The sequence below is a fragment of the Crocuta crocuta genome, unplaced genomic scaffold (genome assembly GCF_008692635.1).
Source record: "Crocuta crocuta isolate KB4526 unplaced genomic scaffold, BGI_CrCroc_1.0 scaffold36, whole genome shotgun sequence".
Lineage (NCBI taxonomy): Eukaryota > Metazoa > Chordata > Mammalia > Carnivora > Hyaenidae > Crocuta > Crocuta crocuta.
In genome coordinates this window covers 18,600,235-18,620,255 of record NW_027532203.1, presented here as the reverse complement: position 1 = coordinate 18,620,255, position 20,021 = coordinate 18,600,235, and the positions used below count along the sequence as shown (strand labels likewise).

General features: G+C 41.0%; 1 protein-coding gene and 1 pseudogene across 1 annotated transcript in view; both read right to left on the bottom strand.

Moving 5' to 3' along the window:
• The window catches only part of PSTPIP2 (proline-serine-threonine phosphatase interacting protein 2), a 71,284-nt gene that overhangs the window by 42,071 nt on the left and 9,192 nt on the right, over positions 1-20,021 (bottom strand). The gene's annotated exons all lie outside the window — the stretch shown is intronic.
• Positions 16,946-18,337, bottom strand: LOC144242578 (26S proteasome regulatory subunit 4 pseudogene; annotated as a pseudogene).

Sequence of the window (20,021 nt, the reverse complement as noted above, 5' to 3'; positions counted from 1 at the left end):
CAAACACAAATGTTTTTTTTTTTTTTTTTTTTTTTTACAAATAGTTTATTGTCAAATTAGTTTCCACATAACACTCAGTGCTCATCCCCTACAAGTGTTCTTATAAGACAGACGGCAGAGGGAGATTCAACACCAGGGAGGAAAAGCCATGTGACCACAGAGGCAAGACTGGAGTCATGTGTCACAAGCCAAGAAACACCAGCAGTCACCAGAAGCTGGGAAAGTCAAGGAATAGATTCTTTCCTACAACCTCCAGAGGGAGTGTGGCTCTCCTGACACCTTGATTTCATCTTAGTGATGCTGATTTTGGACTTCTGGCCTCCAGAACTGTGAAAGGATACATTTCTGTTGGTTTAAGCCACAAGTTCATCATAATTTATTACAGCAATGCAATGCAAGACCAAACAAATCTTCAATAGTACTCAATACCCATTGCTGATTTTAAAAGAAACTCAAGAAAAAAGAAATTGATGGGACACCTGGGTGGTTCAGTCAGTTCAGGTCATGATCTCACTGTTCATGGGTTTGAGCCCCACATCGGGCTCTGTGCTGACAGCTCAGAGCCTGGAGCCTGCTTCAGATTCTGTGTCTCCCTCTCTCTCTGCTCCTTCCTTGCTCTCTCACTCAAAAATAAATAAATATTACCCAAAAAAATTTTTTTTAAAGAAACTGATGGTACTTTCTTAAGATGATTATATATATTTATGTGTCTTATGCCTAAAGCCCACATCCTACTTAAAGGAGAAACACTGCAGATATTTGTATTAGGATGAGGAACAAGGCAAGAATGCCCCCTTTCTCCACTCCTTTATACTAGAGGTATTAACCGATGCAATTTGAGAAGGTAAATTGATTAGAAGCATAGGAGCAGTGAAAGAAATAAAGCTATCTCTATTTGCAAATGATATAATACAAATGGAAAGATATCCTTTGTTGTTGGGTAGGATGACTCACTGTCATAAAAATGTCAGTTCTTAGTTAATTTATAATTGTAATGCTACTTCAATGAAAATACCAACAAGTTTTTTCTTATGTAGTTAAATAAAGTTCATATGGGGGCGCCTGGGTGGCTTAGTCGGTTAAGCGTCCGACTTTCGCTTAGGTCATGATCTCGCGGTTCGTGGGTTCGAGCCCCGCGTCGGGCTCTGTGCTGACTGCTAGCTCAGAGCCTGGAGCCTGTTTCAGTCTGTGACTCCCTCTCTCTCTGACCCTCCCCTGCTCAAGCTGTCTCTCTCTCTCTCTCTCCTAGAAATAAATAAAACATTAAAATAAATAAATAAATAAATAAAGTTCATATGGAAATCATAAAAATGCAAAAACAGCCAGAAAAATACAGAGAACAAAAAGTTCTGAAAGGAAGCCAGTCTTATCAGACACTTAAACACATTATAAAGCCTCTATAATTAACACACAGTGGGGCTGGTGCATAAACAGTCAAACAGACCAGTGGAATAGAAATGAAGCCCAGAAGTAGACTCAAGTACACATAGAAATTTAACATATGCTAAAGATAGCATCTCACATCACTGGGGCAAAAATGAACTTTTTCATAAGTGGTGCTGGGACAACTATTAGCCATTTAGAAAATGGTAAAAGTAGATCCAAACCATACAACATACACAAGAATAAATTCCAAATGGATCTGGGACACCTGGGTGGCTCAGTTGGTTAAGCATCTGACTTCAGCTTAGGTCATGATCTCACAGTTCGTGTGTTCGAGCCCCGCGTCAGGCTCTGTGCTGACAGCCAGCTCAGAGCCTGGAGCCTGTTTCAGATTCTGTGTCTCCCTCTCTCTCTGACCCTCCCCTGTTCACGCTGTCTCTCTCTCTCTCTCTCTCAGAAATAAATTAAAAACATTTTTAAAAATTCCAAATGGATCAGAGATCTCAATGCAACATGAAACCTGCAAGTGCTGCAGGTAAGAATGCCAAGAGGTTTTCTAACTATGACTTAAAATCCTAATGCAACAACAAAAGAAAGTTCATACATCTGACCACCTAAACATAAAAACTTTTTCATAGCAAAAACTAATAATAAACAACATTAAGCTGACAAAGAGAAAAAACACTTGCAATTAAATCACAGCTAAAGGGCTAATATCACTGACATAGAAATAATTCTTTTAGAGGGGGGGATGGGCATGGAGGAGGACACTTGTGGGGATGGGCACTGAGTATTATGTGGAAACTAATTTGACAATAAACTATTTGTATAAAAAAAAAGATTTAAACTTAAAAAAAAAAAGAAATAATTCTTTTAAATTGATGGAAAAGTACCCAGAAAATGGGCAAGAGATATGGAACAGATGATTTACTCTGTGCGTATGCATTCCTTAAATATATAGAGATATATACAACCTCACCTATTAGAAAAGAGAAGTGCAAATGGAAGCTGAACCCCACCCATTGGAATGGCAACATTAACAAGCACAAAATACATTCAGTTGACAAGACTGTGGGCAGCACCCACTCTAATGCATTGCTGGTGAGAATGAAGATTGGTTCAAACTTTAGGAGAGGAGATTCAATAATAACCGAAGTACATGTGTGTTTACCTTTTGATCCAGGTATCCCACTTGTAGGAATTTACCCTGAAGATATACCTCCAACAAAACCAAAATACATATGCACAAGTTATTAATGGAAGTGCTATCTACAATTACAAAGTTTTGTAAACAACCTAAAGTTCATACACAAGGAGAATGGTACAATCTCACAATGAAGTTCTATGCACCTATGAAAAAGAGAATGAGCAGCACCTGGGTGGCTCAGTCCGTTGAATGTCTGACTCTTGATTTTGGCTCAGCTCGTGAACTCGTGGTTCATGAGCTAGAGCCCCGCATTGGCTCTGTGCTGGTAGTGCAGAGTATGCTTGGGATTCTCTCTCTCTCTCTCTCTCTCTCTCTCTCTCTCTCTCTCTCCTTTCTCTCCTCTCTCTCTTTCTCTCTCTCAAAATAAATAAATAAACTTAAAAAAAAAGAATGAGAAATACCACTAAGAACTGACATAGAGTGGTTTCCAGTCTTTACTTTTTATCTATTTATCTATCTATTTATTTATTTATTTATTTATTTTTGAGAGAGAGAGAGAGAGAGAGAGAGAGAGAGAGAGCATGCGAGTAGGGAGAGAAGGGACAGAGGGAGAGGGAGAGAGAATCTCCATGCTGAGAATGGAGGCTGACACAGGGCTTCATCTCAAGGCCGGGGAGATCATGACCTGAGCTGAAATCAAGAGTAGGACACTTAACTGACTGAGCCACCTACGCTCTCTCCGCCTATATTTTTTAATGGGAAAAAAGCAAAGGGCCAGAGGGCAGCTGCAGTGTGGTCACAAAGTCTGGAAGCATAGGCAAATATACATAAGAAATGATTAAATGCTATTACATTACAAAGCGTTCAATGATATCATATGATATGTTGAACATGTTGTCCTTTACTGGCAATGCATAGTTTAATGCATTATGCAAAATTGCTATGAACATAGCTTATTAACACAGCATTTCTATCAAGCCCTGCACATGTGCCTTTGCATTGCTTCAAGGGATTCATGTTTCTGCTTTTCATGGAATACACCTGTCATTAGCATGCCCCAGGAGTAATCAAGGAGTTTCAGTTATAAAAAAATAAAACAATAGCACACACATTTCCAGATTTTGTGGCTATTCTATATAATATACTGTCTTTTGCATTAGAAAGAGAAGAAAATGAGAGTATATATATTTATACTTGTGCAAAAGAAACACAGAAAAGGTAAACCAGAAATTAATGAAATTAGTCACTTACAAGGGGTAAGTGGGATCAGAGAGGACAAGACAGGAGAATTGGGATAGAAGTAGTGGGTGAAAGTGATGCTTCTCTGGGTACACTTTTTTTAAGCTTTATTTACTGGGGTGCCTGGGTGGCTTAGTTGGCTGAGCATCTGACTTCAGCTTGGGTCATGATCTCACGGTTCATGAGTTGAAGCCCTGTGTCGTGCTCTGTGCTGACAACTCAGAGCCTGGAGCCTGCTTCAGTTTCTGGCTCTCCCTCTCTCTCTCTGCCCTTCTCCCATTCGCTCTGTCTCTGTCTCTCTCAAAAATAAATAAAAACATTTTTAAAAATTAAAAAAATAATAATAAAGTTTATTTATTTATTTTGAGAGAGATCACTTCTCAGCTTCTTGGCTAAGATTAAGTGTATTTATTTTGAGAGAGAGAGCATGTACATGTGCGTGCAGGAGACGGGCAGAGAGAGAGGGAGAGAGAGAGAATCCCAAGCAGGGGCTCAGATCCATGAACTGTGAGATCATGACCTGAGCCAAAATCAAGACTCAGACACTTAACCAACTGAGGTACCCAGGCGCCCCTGGGTATACCTTTCTACGTTGTTCTAACTTTTGAAATTATGTTAATATTTGGGGCTCCTGGGTGGCTTAGTCGGTTAAGTGTCCGACTTTCGCTTAGGTCATGATCTCGCGGTTCGTGGGTTCGGGCCCTGCGTCGGGCTCTGTGCTGACTGCCAGCTCGGAGCCTGGAGCCTATTTCAGAGTCTGTATCTCCCTCTCTCTCTGACGCTCCCCTGCTCACGCTGTCTCTCTCTCTCTCCTAGAAATAAATAAAACATTAAAAAAATTTAAAAAAAAAAGAAATTATGTTAATATTTTACATAGAGGAAAACACTAAAAACATACACAAGGGAAACGTAATGAGTGGAATACAAAGAAAAATAAACAAACTTAGGCTCATTGAATGAATAAAATCACCACACTGGAGGAGAGGGAGGGAGAACCAACCCAGGTTACTTTGTCCACCCTATTCTGACAGTGCACTCTCAGCCTAAGCCAAAGGAGTTAGACGCATTAAACTCTAGCCTGTTTCTCCCAATAGTATCGGCTAGCAATCCTGAAACTGCTTTCTATGTGTCTTAGGGCTGAGGAAATGAGTAAATACATTGTGGTCAATAGGAGTCCACTCTCCCTACAGTGGCACGCTACAGATGGCTCACACCAGTGAGGACCAATTCTGCACATCTCTTCCTAACTCCCTGTTCAGTGACGTCATGTTGGTGGTTTGAAAATGGCCATGGAGGGAGTATTTACACCACAGAAATTGACAAATGCTGCGAAGCAAAATGTTTATCTACTGGAGAACAAGTTGTTAAACATTTATCAGCATACCCCTGGAAAATACAGCAAGTAGAGGAAGGCTAGAATAACCCGGTGGTGTTGAAATGGAAATAGTTATGCATACATGTTTCCTCACTCTGTCTGTTGAAAGAGCCTAGAAACAATGAATTCCAGGTAGCAATGAGCACATCCAGAGCACAAATACTGGTTTCTAAATCCTATTCTCTACTAAAAGGAACCAGGGCTCTTTGGAGAAATGGCAGATTCTAGGACTGGGGCAGAGAAGTTATCTATTAAGTCTGTAACATCTTGTCTCAGAAAGCTAGGACTGCTCAGAGAATGATGGGAATATATCTAAAGGACACAGGATCTAGAGCACATGATCCAGTTTAGAGGGACCCCTCGCTATCCAAATCCAGAAAAATCTGAGCATCAAGAGAAATCATGATAGTAACATATTATATCCATTGAGTAAAATAAGAATCGGGGCACCTGGGTGGCTTAGTCGGTTAAGTGTCCGACTTTCGCTTAGGTCATGATCTCGCGGTTCGTGGGTTCCAGCCCCGCGTCGGGCTCTGTGCTGACTGCCAGCTCACAGCCTGGAGCCTGTTTCAGAGTCTGTGACTCCCTCTCTCTCTGACCCTCCCCTGCTCATGCTGTCTCTCTCTCCTAGAAATAAATTTTTAAAAACATTAAAAATTAAAAAAAAAAAGAATCATTGTGTGCATACTAACAGAGAAAGAGAGAGAGACAGAGAGAGAAAGAGAGGTGAGAAAGCTCTTCCCTACATTGGAATGCCAACTTCATTATATAGATGGAATCAGAAAATCACCATACAAAGACTTGTACGTGAATGTTCATAGCAGCTTTATTCACAGTAGCTGAAAACTGTAAACAACTCAAATGTCCATCAAAGGATCAATGGATAAACAAACCGTCACATGTTCACATCCATAAAATAGAATATTATTTAGTAACTAAAAAGAACAAACTATTAATACAAACATGGATGAATCTCAAAATACTTATGGCAAATGAAAGAAGCCAGGCCAAAAGAGAGAGAGAGAGAGAGAGAGAGAGAGAGCCTTACTGTGCTTAGATTATACAAATTCTAGAAAACACAGCTCATCTACAGGGACAGAGAGCAGAGTAGTCATTGCCTGGGCAGAGGTGGATGAGGTTGGAGGAATTTCAAAGGGCTGTAAGGAGACCTTGGGCAGTGATGGATAGGTTCACAAGCTTAATTGTAGGGATGGTTTCATGGGTGGTAGACACTTGTGAAAACCTGTTAAGTGATATACTTAAAACACAAGCAGTTTATTATGTGTCAATTATTCCTCAACAAAGCTGTTAAAAATTTTTAATGGTTTAATAATTGATTCAGGCAAGAATCACCAATGGATGTTAAAACTAAGGGATAAAAGTTTGAGGAAAGCAGAATCTTTACACAATTTCAAAGTACCCCCCTTAAGATACTTATTAATTACATTATTATATATAATTTATATCATTTTATATAATTACATTAGTTACTCATTGCTTACAAAAAGAAAAGCAGTAATTTTACTATGGAGACACCTAGAAAAACTAATATGATAGGCTGAATAATGACCCCAAATGATGCCCCCATCTAAGTCCCAGAACCTGAGAACATATTTCCCTACATGACAAAAAGGATTTTGCAGGTGCGATTAAGTTAAGGATCTTGAGATGAGGAGATGATCCTAGATTATTCAGCGACCCAACATAATCACTAAGTTCCTTAGATATTAGAATAATACATAGTAACAAAAAGATATTCACAATATACTGTTAAGAGAAAAATGAAAGTTGCCTATATGAGCCCATAAGAAATGAGCCCACATGCGTTTGAAAAATGCATAACTACGTTGTATATAACTACCGAGACAAAAGTCTGGAAAAGGAGCAGACCACACATTTATTAGTGGCGACCTCGATTTCTGAACTGTTTGGACTCCTTATCAAAATTGAACATAAAATAAGGAGGGGGGCCCGGATGGCTCAGTCGGTTAAGCGTCTGACTTCAGCTCAGGTCATGGTCTCATGGTTTCTGGGTCTGGGCTCTGTGTCAGGCTCTGTTGACAGTTCAGAGCCTCTAGGCTGCTTCAGATTCTGTGTCTCCCTCTCTCCTTCTGTCTCTATCTGTCTGTCTCTCTGTCTCTCAAAAATAAACATTAAACATTTTTTTAAAATAAGGAAGAATTTCACATTTTACTACATATAAATTTGTATTATGTATGGTGAGATCATCACTTTGTGAAAGATGAATTATCTCTCTAAATTTAACATAGAAGGCATAAGATTTAGAAGATATCAATGTTCAGAAAGCTGGCTAATGTTCAGTATTACCCACCCAACCTTCAACATGATCCAAACCACCCTCTCCCCACCCTCGTCTCTCTCTCTCTCTCTCTCTCTCTCTCACACACACACACACACACACAGAAACACACACACACACCTCAGAGACATGAGAAATTTGATTTACAAATCCACTGGGAGAGAAAAATCTAAGAACAGAAGGTGGGTCTTTCAATTCATGAGGAGCATTAGACCACACCTAAAGGCACTGCTATTGTTAGTGCTAACACTTTTCCAGTTAATAAAAAAAGTTGAACTCCTAGAGTTTACCCCTGAGAGGTGCATGACTGTATATATCACAGGGTAAAACCAGTGGTGCCTTGTTCCAATTTTAGTATATGTGCTGCCAAAGTGAGCACCAATCAGTGGTACATCAACGAGCGGGAACAGAGACTCAAAAGTCTTCCTCCTGGTCCACAGCATTCCCTAGAGAATCCTCCAGACGTGCCCGAGACACTGCACAGGCTGGAAAAGCAAGCAAGTGCTAGGAAGTGGTTATAGCTAAAAGTGGACATAGGTCCTCAGATAGGGCACCAAGGGAACGGGACAGTGTTGCTCTAAGCCCCAGCAGTCCAGCCAGCGGAGCCAAGAAAGCCAGCCAGATCAAATACCCAACGAACAACCACCACTGTCAAAGCAAACAGGAGAACTAAGCCAGGAATCCAAAGTAGGTCAAGCTCAGGGAAATGTCCAACGTCACCACACTAGCTGACATGTATTCCCTCTGGCTCCACATCGGAAGTTGGAGCCCAGTCCATAACAATTCCCTTCAGCCTCTGACACCCTTTATGTCACATACCCACTGAAATACAATTTTGAAGGTTTTTAGTCTCTATCTATTATGCCCTGGTTCACCCACTAGGCAAACCAAATACTCAAAGGAGAATAAATCTCAAAGTCTTCGGACACTACATAACTGTGATGATTCTTAAGCAGCCACACCCCTGCAGAACTAATGTCTGGGATGCACCTCCCAGCCACTAACTGGGAAACCTCAACTGAACGCCTTATCTCATACTCCAGTAATCCAGAGAGTCAACTGATTGGATTTTTTCCATGAAAATGTACCTGAAGTCAAGAAACTGCAAGTTAATAGAAAATAAGTAATGCCGATGAAAACAACTTTTTCTACATAAAAGTATATTCATCCCTATTCAATATCTTTAATCTTTTCCATCTCCATTCCTGAAACCCCAGCACCTAAATCAGAAGAATCCTCAAAAAAATTCTCTTACATTCTCTGGGTGTGGATTCACCAAGGCAAACGTGGACTTGTAATTCTAACAAATTTCGAACCAAAAACGAATCAGGGTTAATTATCAACTGATCAGAAAGTGGAATTAAGCAGAATATCCCATGCCTTAAACATTCTAGGTAATCAAAAGAGTCTATTTACTTTCCCACAGCATTCTAGCATCTTAGAACTCAACCACATAATTCATTTCCATCGTTTTACAAATGATGGAATGGAGGCCTATGTTACAACTTGACTGATCATTATATTCTTAACATGAACAGAAGTACATAAATGCAAAAAGTGTTACCCAACCAACAATATGCAAATAAATGCAATAATCTCCAAATGTGCCCATCAGGATGATTAAACTTGGTTGTAGGGATAATACCAAGTAACACATTCTTTTTTATTCCAGAAAATTACTCACCCTTCACGTCTCAGTGATTCAGCCTTCCCTGACCCCGGAAATATGTGACTCTTCTTTCTACTTGTTTCTAGTGACTCTATAATAAACTGATGACAATTTGTGTTGTCTTTGAGGGTTTTTTTTCCTCAAAATTTTTATTTAGATTTGTTTAAATTTTACTTTTAGTTTATTTTGGCTTCACCACTGCCATGTCACTAGGCCAGCCCAAGTTCAGTATGTTTTGGATTTTCTGCACTTTGGGTCCATGACTTTTGGGAATGAGAATGTCTTACATATTTAATATTCAGATTTAACACATGTCTTAAATGTCAGAATTCTAGAAGCAAATAGGAAGTTTTTCTTTCAGTACCTATTCTCCTAAGTGCACTGACTTTTCCCTAACCCACTGATTTCTTACCCAGCCTTATCCAAGGAGCATTTTGCATGAATTTTGAGCACAGAGGATGTTCCAGCATCTTAGATATGAAACACATGTTAAAATGACATTCAATTGAACTAGACCAATAAATCTGATTAATTGAAACCATATTTTAACTAAAGTGAGCTGAAAACTTGTGTCCATACAAACTACATATGAATGTTTATACCAGCTTTATTCTTTTTTTTAATATAATTTATTGTCAAATTGGTTTCCATACAACACCCAGTGCTCATCCCAACAAGTGCCCTCCTCAATGCCCATCACCCACTTTCCCTTCTCTCTAACCCCCCATCCACCTTCAATTTGTTCTCTGTATTTAAGAGTCTCCCTCTCTCTGTTTATAACTATTTTTCCCCTTCCCTTCCCCCATGGCCTTCTGTTAAGTTTCTCAAGATCCACATATGAGTGAAAACATATGGTATCTGTCTTTCTCTGACTGACTTATTTCACTTAGCATAATACTCTCCAGTTCCATCTACATTGCTGCAAATGGCCAGATTTCATTCTTTCCCATTGCCAAGTACTACTCCATTGTATATATAAACCACATCTTCTTTATCCAGCTTTATTCTTAACTGTGCCAAATTGGAAGCAACCAACATGTCCTTCAGTAGGTAGATGGATAAACAAATTGTGGTATATCCACACTAGGGAACATTATTCAGCATTAGGAGGAAGTGAGGTATCCAGCCACAAAAAGACATGGAGAATCTTAAACACATATTGCTAAGAAGCCAATCTGAAAAGGCCACATACTGTATGATTCCAACTATGTGACATTCTGGAAAAAGTAAAACTGGAGACAATATAGAGGTCAGTGGTTGTCACAAGTTCAGAAGGAGGGATGAAAGGATGAACAGGGGATTCTTCAAGTCAGTGGAACAATTCTGTATGATACTATGATGGAGGATATATGACAACACATTTGTCCAAACCTATAAAACACAGTGAACCATATAAACTATGCACTTTAGCTAATAATAATGTACCCATATTGGTGCAGCAGGAGTAATAAATGTACCACCCTAATCCAAGATATTAATACTGGGGGAAACTGCGGTGGGGAGGAGCAATATGGGAACTCTGCACTTTTGTTCAATTTTTCTATAAACCTAAAACTGCACTAAATAAGAAATTTTGTTAATTTTTAAAATTCTTTTTTTAATTTTTTTTTTTTTCTAAAAGAGAGAGAGAAACAGCGTGAGCAGGGGAGGGTCAGAGAGAGAGGGAAATACAGAATCTGAAGCAGGTTCCAGGTTCTGAACCGTCAGCACAGAGCCTGACACGGGGCTCGAACCCACGAACCGTGTTTTCATGACCTGAACCGAAGTCAGACGCTTAACTGACTGACCACCCAGGCGCCCCATAATTTTAAAAATTCTAGAAACTACTCTTGATAACACAGCATGCATTACTTTCTAGGTAATTACTAGAAACAGGATTTTAGTGACTTGATCATTTCAGCAAACTGGCTTTTGTCAAACTGATTCTCAGCAATCTGGCCTGCTTCCTGCTGAAGCCACACTGATCTTTCTGTTCCTCAAACATACCAGGCCTTTTCCAGCCTTCCTGTTTTGTTTCAATCCTCTGGAAGGCTGGCTGGACCATATCCTTCACATCTCAGCTCAAGTGTCATCTTTTCAGAGAAGCCCCCAGTGATCACTCTGTCCCCCAAACACATGGAGTGACTATCTAATCACCCTATGTTGTAGGCAGAGCAATGGCCCCCAAAGATGTCCAAGTCAGAATCCTAGGAGCTTGTAAATACATTACCTTACGTGGCAAAAGGGACTTCGCAGATATGCTTACATTAAGGACCCTGAAATGGAGAAATTATGCTCCATTTTCTCTCTCTCCCTCACTCTCTGCCCTTCCCCCACCCATGCTTTCTTTTAAAAAAATTTTTTTATTAATGTTTTTTATTTATTTCTGAGAGAGAGAGAGAGACAGCATGAGCAGAGGAGGGTCAGAGAAAGAGGGAGATACAGAATCTGAAACAGGCTCCAGGCTCTGAGCTGTCAGCACAACGACCAACGTGGGGCTCGAACCCACGAACCGTCAGATCATGACCTGAGCCAAAGTCGGACGCTTAACCAACTGAGCTAGTCAGGTGCCCCCCTCATACACACACTCATGCTTTCTTTCTCTCTTAAATAAACATAAAAAAATGAGGAGGTCTTATTTTACAAATTGATGTAACTTTTTCTAAATTAATATATTACAAATACCTTTCCTGCTGCTTGCTGTAAATCACAATTTTTAGGGATTAGGGACTATATTTTACTTGTTCCAACAATTCCTTAAAAATTTTTAAAGTTTTCTACTCGTTTTCATTAAATATCTCAATCTTTAAAATTAACTGCAAAAAAATGCTACAATATTGACATACAAATGCATTACTGATAGTTCTATCTCTTTAACACAACTATAATCTATCTTGGGGCACCTGCGTGGCTCAGTCAGTTAAGCGTCCGACTTCAGCTCAGATCATGATCTCAGGGTTCGTGGGTTGGAGCCCCATGTCAGGCTCTGTGCTGACAGCTCAGAGCCTGGAGCCTGCTTCGGATTCTGTGTCCCCTTCTCTCTGCCCCTCCATTGTTTCTCAATGATAAATGTTATAAATTTTAAAAAACAAAAACAAAAACCCAACAATTATAATCTATCTTATCATCTGACACACAGAACGGTCCTAGTTTTAGGCTTGCCAGAGAGTACTGTCCTCATTGTACAACAGGAAGCTCAAGCTCAGAGTGGTTAGCTGAGTGGCTTTGGGCAAGGCACTCACTTAGTCTGAGGTAGTGCGGGGTGTAGACCCCAAATGATATGGAGCCACATCCGGAGGACTGCAGCTACCCTTGGCTGATGGCCTCTCCCTCCCCACTTCCTGTTCCCAGGAAATCATTCACAATTCCATCTGAATAAATGCAGTCTAACACCCTCAGCCTCTCTTGGGCCCCTTGGTATTTCCAGCTTCCCAATCTGAAACCCCGTCCACAGGACTCATTTCTTTGCCCTGGAGAGCAGACAGGCTTCTAGCTTGCTGAGCCCTTGGGTCCTGGGGCCCCTCAGTTCGGTGTCTGCAGAAACAGCCACACGGCTCAATGGCAGGTGCCTTGATCTGCATCACGTTTGCTGCCTTTGACTCAGAGCAAAGGATATCTAGGAGGGTCACCATAGTCTCTCATATACAGACACTCCACCCATGCAGCCCAGGAAAGGGCAATACAGCCGGTGTCAGCCAGGGAGAAGCCTGTGGGCCAAGATGGTGGCCCTGAACAATGACTGGTCAGAATCAAAGCCAACCACTCTTCTGGCAGGAATCACATGGGGAATCCTGATTAAACAGGTAGGTGTTAACATAGAGCAGCTGGATGAAGAAGGTTGAGCTGGGGACAACCCAAAGGACTGGTCAACTGTTCAGATCTCCAGATCTGACCATCAGTAGAAGTGCTGACAAAGGCCTAGAGAAATAATTTTAATCCCAGAGAGCTAAGGGCTTTTTGGACCCCTTGTTCAGGACCTGGCTGCCTTGGGATGGAGAAAGCTTAGTGTCTGTGTTAGGTTAAAAAGGAGTATATCCTCAGAGCAGCTGCCAAGCAGGGCAACCAAGACCTAGAGCAGTAAAGGGACTGTATTTCTAGGGTTTTCAGACATTTGTGATCATTTATGAACCTGTCACTTCAAGCAGCTATTCTTTAAATAGAAAAACGAGTGTTCAAATTGGAGTGGAATCAGGTCGGCACCATAAGACAAGAGTGGAGAGGAACGACTATGCTGTTTCCACAGTGTTGCCTCTTGCATCATCATCCAGCAAAACTAAGGCCGATCCCAGGTTCCAGCCTGTCAGAGGGCACCAATCTATCAGCCGTTGTCATTCAAGCAGGGCCCGCAGGTGGGTAGAGGGCTCGGTCCCCCTACCCTAAGCAGCTTATTTAAGTATTCCTTCCAGCCCTGTACCAAGCCTTACTCTTCCTTGAGGTGTTCTAGAAACACAGATTTCCGCATCTTATCACATGCCCAGTGCCATCTTAGCACTTTTTAGGGACTGGTGGCCCATGGCACCCACCCAGGTGGGCCTACTCCATAATCCTACACTGCTAACCCATGCCTTTTCCAGTGGGGAGGGCAGGTCAGCCTACTTCCCATCATACATGTGTGTTTGCCTCCTAAGAAAAGCGTAGGCCCACTGAGGGCTGGGATCAATCTTCTCCTGACTTTAGAGGCCCACACAGATCTCCGGCTTATGCAAATGTCAGAACACCTGGGGATCATCGAAAAAGACGATTCAATATTGAGTAAAACTTTAATTCTAGAAAAGTTCAAAGAAAACAAATTAAATGTTTATCAGACATGGGAGAAGTTCTTAAACTTTGGTATATAATAGATGAAATCACAAAAGATTAGCTCTAACACACTTGACTGTACAAAGCATTCTCAAAAATACGTATACATTTTAAGTATAATGATCATTTTACAGAGGAGGACACGAAACTTAGGAAAATTGAGTAACCTGAACAAGGCATACCCCTCAGCTTAAAAGAAGCGGAGCTGGGATTCCAACCCAGGAAGGTCTGACACAGAAGCCTGAGTGTCTCAGGACCGCCCTCACTACTGCACACTGTATTTACTGGATGCCAGAACATGTGAATTACATGCACAACACATATGTATGCACAGACATATGTAGGTAAACGAATGTGCATTTAAATATTTCTAGTAAATGACAAAGAATACCTTTATCATTTTTTAAAGCTTATATTGATTCATAAGTAAAGCACAAGGAAAGAAATAGAACAATTCATAAAAGAGGAAATAGAACAAGAAAAAAAACAAAGGTTCACTCTCCCCGGTGATAAAAACACAAATGCAAGTTTAAAGAGGCACCTGTTTTTGCTTATTAAATGGGCAGGGAAGAAACCACACTGGCCATGACTGATGTAGTGAAACTAGTACCTTAGATATTATTGGGGGCACTGAGAATGTATCTGCCCTCTAGGAAATCATTTTTTGTATATATCAAAAGGTTTTAAATGTCCTACTGTAAATGAATAGCATTTTCATTCAACAGATAGTACTATGAATCTGAGGTAGGGAAATGGAGTAGCTCCATTTTTAAGAAGTCTCATCTCTGCTGTTTCTCTGCTAGGCCCCCTTAACTCATGTTCTGTATTTCACCTTGCCCACTCCAAGAGAGAAGCAGGAAAGTTAATCATTCCCTGATTCTTGTCCTAGGCCCCCAAACACCTTATCATCTAAGAACTGAATCCCAAACATGTCCCAGAACATTAGCTTCAAACCAACCTCTGGCGAAGCTAACATCAACCCCCCTACCTTCAGTGATATATGAAATAGCACCTATTATTCACCTGATACTAGCCTTTGAGGAGACCGTGGCCTGGATTCCTGAAGGAACACGTACCTTGAAACCCTTTCCAATATAAGTCCCTAACCCCAAGCAATGGAGAGATTCACTCTCCTTTCTTTTCCAAGTCTCCCAGAAACTCAATCTGCTATAAGCTTTTACTTGCGGTATTCAATAAACTCTGCTTTCACTTCCTCACTTCCTCTCACTTCATTTGATTTCTTTCTTTTCTTTTTTTTTTTTTTTTTATAGTAATCTCTACACCCAGCATGGGTCTTGAACTCATGACTTCGAGATCAACAGTTGCATGCTCTTCCAACTAAGCCAGCTGGGTGCTGATTTCTATCCTGCACAAAGCCAATGACCCTCTTGGCTGGTCCTGTGTGACCCCCTCTGGGTCCTCAGACCCAGCCTGCCTACTTCAAATTCATGATGAACCAGGCACTGAACCAAGTACAGCTGGAGTAAGCAGGCAGAAGTGTGGGTCGCGGCCATGCCAGCTCTCGAATGACTGGCTGAGGACTTTGTGTGTGTGAGATAGGAATAAACACTGTCCTTGTCTAGGCCACTGTTGTTTTGGCTTTTTTGTTACTCATGGCTGAACCTAATCCTACTTATACAGAAGGCAAATGAGCTTTCACCAGCTGGTGTCCGGCTTCTCCATGGAGGAAGAAGCAAGATCATCAAAACAGAGTAAGCATATGGGAAGGAAGTAGAGGTCTGAGTGGCGTGGAAAAGGTATGAAATTAACACAGTAAGAAGAGAGGGAGTGATCTCATCAGAGAAACATACTAAAACAGTTGGGCAGTGACAGGTTCCTTCATGAGTTTCCAGAAACAGATACTTAAAGATTCCATTTTTTTTATTTTTTATTTTTTTAATTTAATGTTTGGGGTGCCTGGGTGGCTCAGTCAGTTGAGCATCCAACTTCAGCTCAGGTCATGATCTCACAGTTGGTGGGTTCGAGCCCAGCGTTTGGCTCTGTGCTGACAGCCAGCTCAGAGCCTGGAGCCTGTTTTGGACTCTGTGTCTCCCTCTCTGACCCTCCCCTGCTCATGCTGTCTCTCTCTCTCTCTCTCTCTCTCTCTCAGAAATAGATTAAACATTTTTAAATTTTTTTTAAAAAGTTTAAAAATGTTTAATCTATTTCTGAGAGAGAAAGAACACAAATGGGGGAGGAGGACAGAGAGAGAGAGAGAGACACGGAATCCAAAGCAGGCTCCAGGCTCCGAACTGTTGGCATAGAGCTGGACACGGGGCTCAAACTCACAAACTGAAATCATGACCTGAGCTGAAGTCAGATGCTCAAACAACTGAGTCACCCAGATGCCCCAAAGATTCCAATTTTTAAATATCCTAAATAAATTAAAATGTGTAGCACATTATTTATTATAGACAACTTCAGAAATTATATAAATGTCAACCAGCAAGAAAAGTTTTATCAATTATGATATTTTAATGATTGTTGAGAAAAGTAGATAGCAATAGATAAATTATACTTTTGATACTTTCTTATACTTATATTTTATTTATTATTTGGGTACATACAGTACCCAAATAGTACATACAGTATGATTCTACCTATGCATGGAAGGAAAAATGGGGAAAAGTAGCAAATCACTAACAATATATTTTTAATGTCCTTTATTTTATTATGCTAATATTAAAAACCTGTTTAAATAGTCTCCTATCTTTAAATAGCACAGGAGACTCATCTCACTGAGTAGATAACAGACGCTAGAAGGTGAAATGTCTCATGTCTCTGTGACCCACAGCAGCTGCTACAAGGCTGCTGCTCAGGACTTCACAGATAGTTGAGCTGAATTGCCTCAGATGGTGTGATGATTAGGGAAGAATGCTCTCTCTCTCCTTCTCTTTCTTTTTTTGGTCTGAGGAGGAGCTCACTTTATTGGGGGAGAGCACTGCACGTGGCCAACAGATGAGGGCATCCCAGTGGGCATCCTCCATATGCATCAGGCTCAAAACGGTACACTGGAGGTTTTGCTAAGAAAGATCAACTGGAACATGGGTTCCTCTGGGTACCTTCCCCAACCTCTTCCCTCCAAGGAGTCGGCATCTTCCTGACCATTTCCTTGAAGGCAAATGTGGTCACTTCAGGGATGCCTTCTTGTTTTTTATAAAGAATATTTTCTTTAGATTTTTTTGAAGTCATTTATTACTTCCATTCTCTGTTCTCTCAAGGCGATCAGACCAGCTTCTGTACAGATTGCCTTGATGCCAGCCCCGGAGAGGTCATCTTTAGCCATGATCAAGTTGTTCAGGGTACACCATCGGCCAGCGTCATCCTGCTTGTGTGGATTTGAAAGATGCACTTCTTAATCTTTTCACTGGGCAGGGGAACACAATTTTCCTGTCAATGTGGCCTGGTATGGTAAGTGCTGGATCCAAAGTTTCTATTCGGTGTGTGGACATGATAACTTTCACATCACCCCTTGAATCAAATCCACCCAACTGGTTCAATAGTTCCAACATTGTTCGTTGAATTTCTCTCTCACCACCTGAACTTGAGTCATCTTTTTGTTCCAATGGCATCAATTTCATCAATAAACACGATAGATGGTGCATGTTCTTCCGTAACTCAAAACAATTCCTGAACGAGTTTGGGCCCTTCACCTAGATACTTCTGATTAAGTTCAGAGCCAACCACTCTTGAGAAAGTTACTGAGATTTGGTTTGCTATTGCTTTGTCTAATAAGGTTTTACCTGTGCCAGGTGGACCATAGAGAATAACCCCCTTTGGGGGTTTTATCCCCATCTCTTCATAATATTCAGGATGAGTGAGAGGAAGCTCCACAGATTCCTTAATTTCCTGGATTTGGTTGTCCAATCCCCAATATTAGCATAGGTTTCCTGGGAGGCCTTTTCTACCTTCATCACTGTGACCAAGGGATCTGTGTCATCCATGAGCACCCCTATGACGACATGCACCTTGTGGCTGAGCAGGACCTGCTTCCAGAAGATCCTTGTCTACAAAGGAAAGAATGCTGATGTAGTGTTCTGAGCCCACAAATGTAGACACAATGGCATGGTTGTCATCAATGATCTCTTCCAATGTTCCTACCGACATTGGGGTCCCCCTCAGATCATCTACCTTTGATCTTTCCTCCTCTTGCTTTTCTTCTAAAGCCTTCATTTTTTCCTGATTTCTAATGAATTCTTCCTCCACGAGAAGAGAGTCTTTAATTCTCTCTACCTTCGGTAATTTTAACCTGCACTGAGTGTGACGTGTCACCAGCGGCAGCTTGCTGGCAGCATCTGGTCCCTCTGTTTTCTTCTTCTTTTTCTCCACTCTAGTTGATACAGGAAGTCCATATTTCTTTTTCTTCTCCTTGTTATCCTTTTTGCCACCTCGAGGGCTATGACCACCACTCTGACTTTGACCCATCTTGCTTTGGCCACTCCAACCAGAATGCTCCTCTCTCCCTAACCAGTGTTGTGTTTTCTCTCTTGGTCACAGGGTCTCTCACCATGTGGTCAGCACTTAGTGTGTGGACCTTGCTCTGTGCCCTTCCTTGAGCATAAGGCTTCCAGTAGAGCCAGAGCCCATCCTTGATGGCAGCATTCTCCCAAGCACAAGACAACCAGCTAGTCATAGTAGAACAGGCTCTTTAGAAGCCACCAAAAGGGAGTGTGAAGATGGAGCATCAACTTGGATGAGTGTCAGTTCATTTGCTGAGGGTCTGCTGCAAGCCAGGCACCATGCTAGATGTGGAGGGTACAGTTCTGAACAAGTCAGACCCATCGCATGGAGCGTATGGTCATGGAAATCAGACATTAAAGAGGTAATTACAGTATCATGGGTTGTCTTATGGGCACAGGATGCCATAGGAACAGGCAAACTGGCTGGTCAGAAACAATAATTCATCATCTGGTAACTGACCTAGAAGTGCCACAGTAGAATTGATGAGCAGGAGAAGGTAAGTGATACACGCAGAGGGGCAGGCTAGTCTGGGGCTGGCAGAGCTGTGTAGGCCATGGTCAGACTTTTAGACTCCAAGTACCATGAGAGGCCACTGGAGGAATTTAAGCAGGGGAAGGATATGAACTCATTTATGTTTTTGAGAGCTCTCTGAGTGACATAGGATCTGGAAAACAGTGGCTCTGACTCAAGAGAGCACTGAAGGAAAGGCCAGGGTAACAGGTGTGCAGCAGGCCTGACTAGGACAAAGGACAGAGGGCTCCAAAAAGGGGGTCTCCAGAGGAGGATGAGAGTAAAGAGGACTTTTAAAATATACCTAGTATGCTGGAGAATTTTTTTAAAAAGAGTCTCTGGTTTAAAAAAAAAGTCTCTGATAAAGGTGAATAATTCACAGAAATAAAAACGCCCATCTTAAAATTCATATGGAATCTCAAAGGACCCTGAATACTAAAACAATCTTGAAAAGGAAAAACAAAACTGAAAGACTCACACTTGTTGAATTCAAAACTTACTAGAAAGCCACAGTAACCAAAACAGTGTGGTACTAGCATTAAGACAGGCCCTTGGAATAGAACAGAAATACAGATGATCATACATGGTTAAATCACATTTGACAAGGGGGCCAAGGCCATTCAATAGGAGAAAGCCTGTCTTTTCAACAAATGGTCCTGGGAAAACTGGATATCCACACACAAAAGAATGAAGTTGGACACCTACTTAATACCAAATACAAAAATGAACTCAATATGGATCAAGGACCTAAATGTAAGACCTAAAACAATAAAACTCTTAAAAGAAAACATAGGGCAAAAACTTCACGACACTGGATCTGACAATGGCTTCTTGGATAGGACACCAAAGGCAGAGGTAATAAAAGAAAAAATAAACAAACTGGGCTTCATGAATATTTAAAAATTTTGTACAGGAAAAGACACTAAAAACAGAGTAAAAAGTCAACCTGGAGAATGGGAGAAAATATTTGCAAATTATATATCTGATTTTTAAAAAGGTTAATATCCAGAAAATACACAGATAACTCAACAATAATAACAACAACCTGATTCAAAAGTGGGCAAAGGACTTAAATAGACATTTCTCCAAAGAAAATATACAAATGGCCAACAAGCACATGAAAAGATGCTCAGCACCA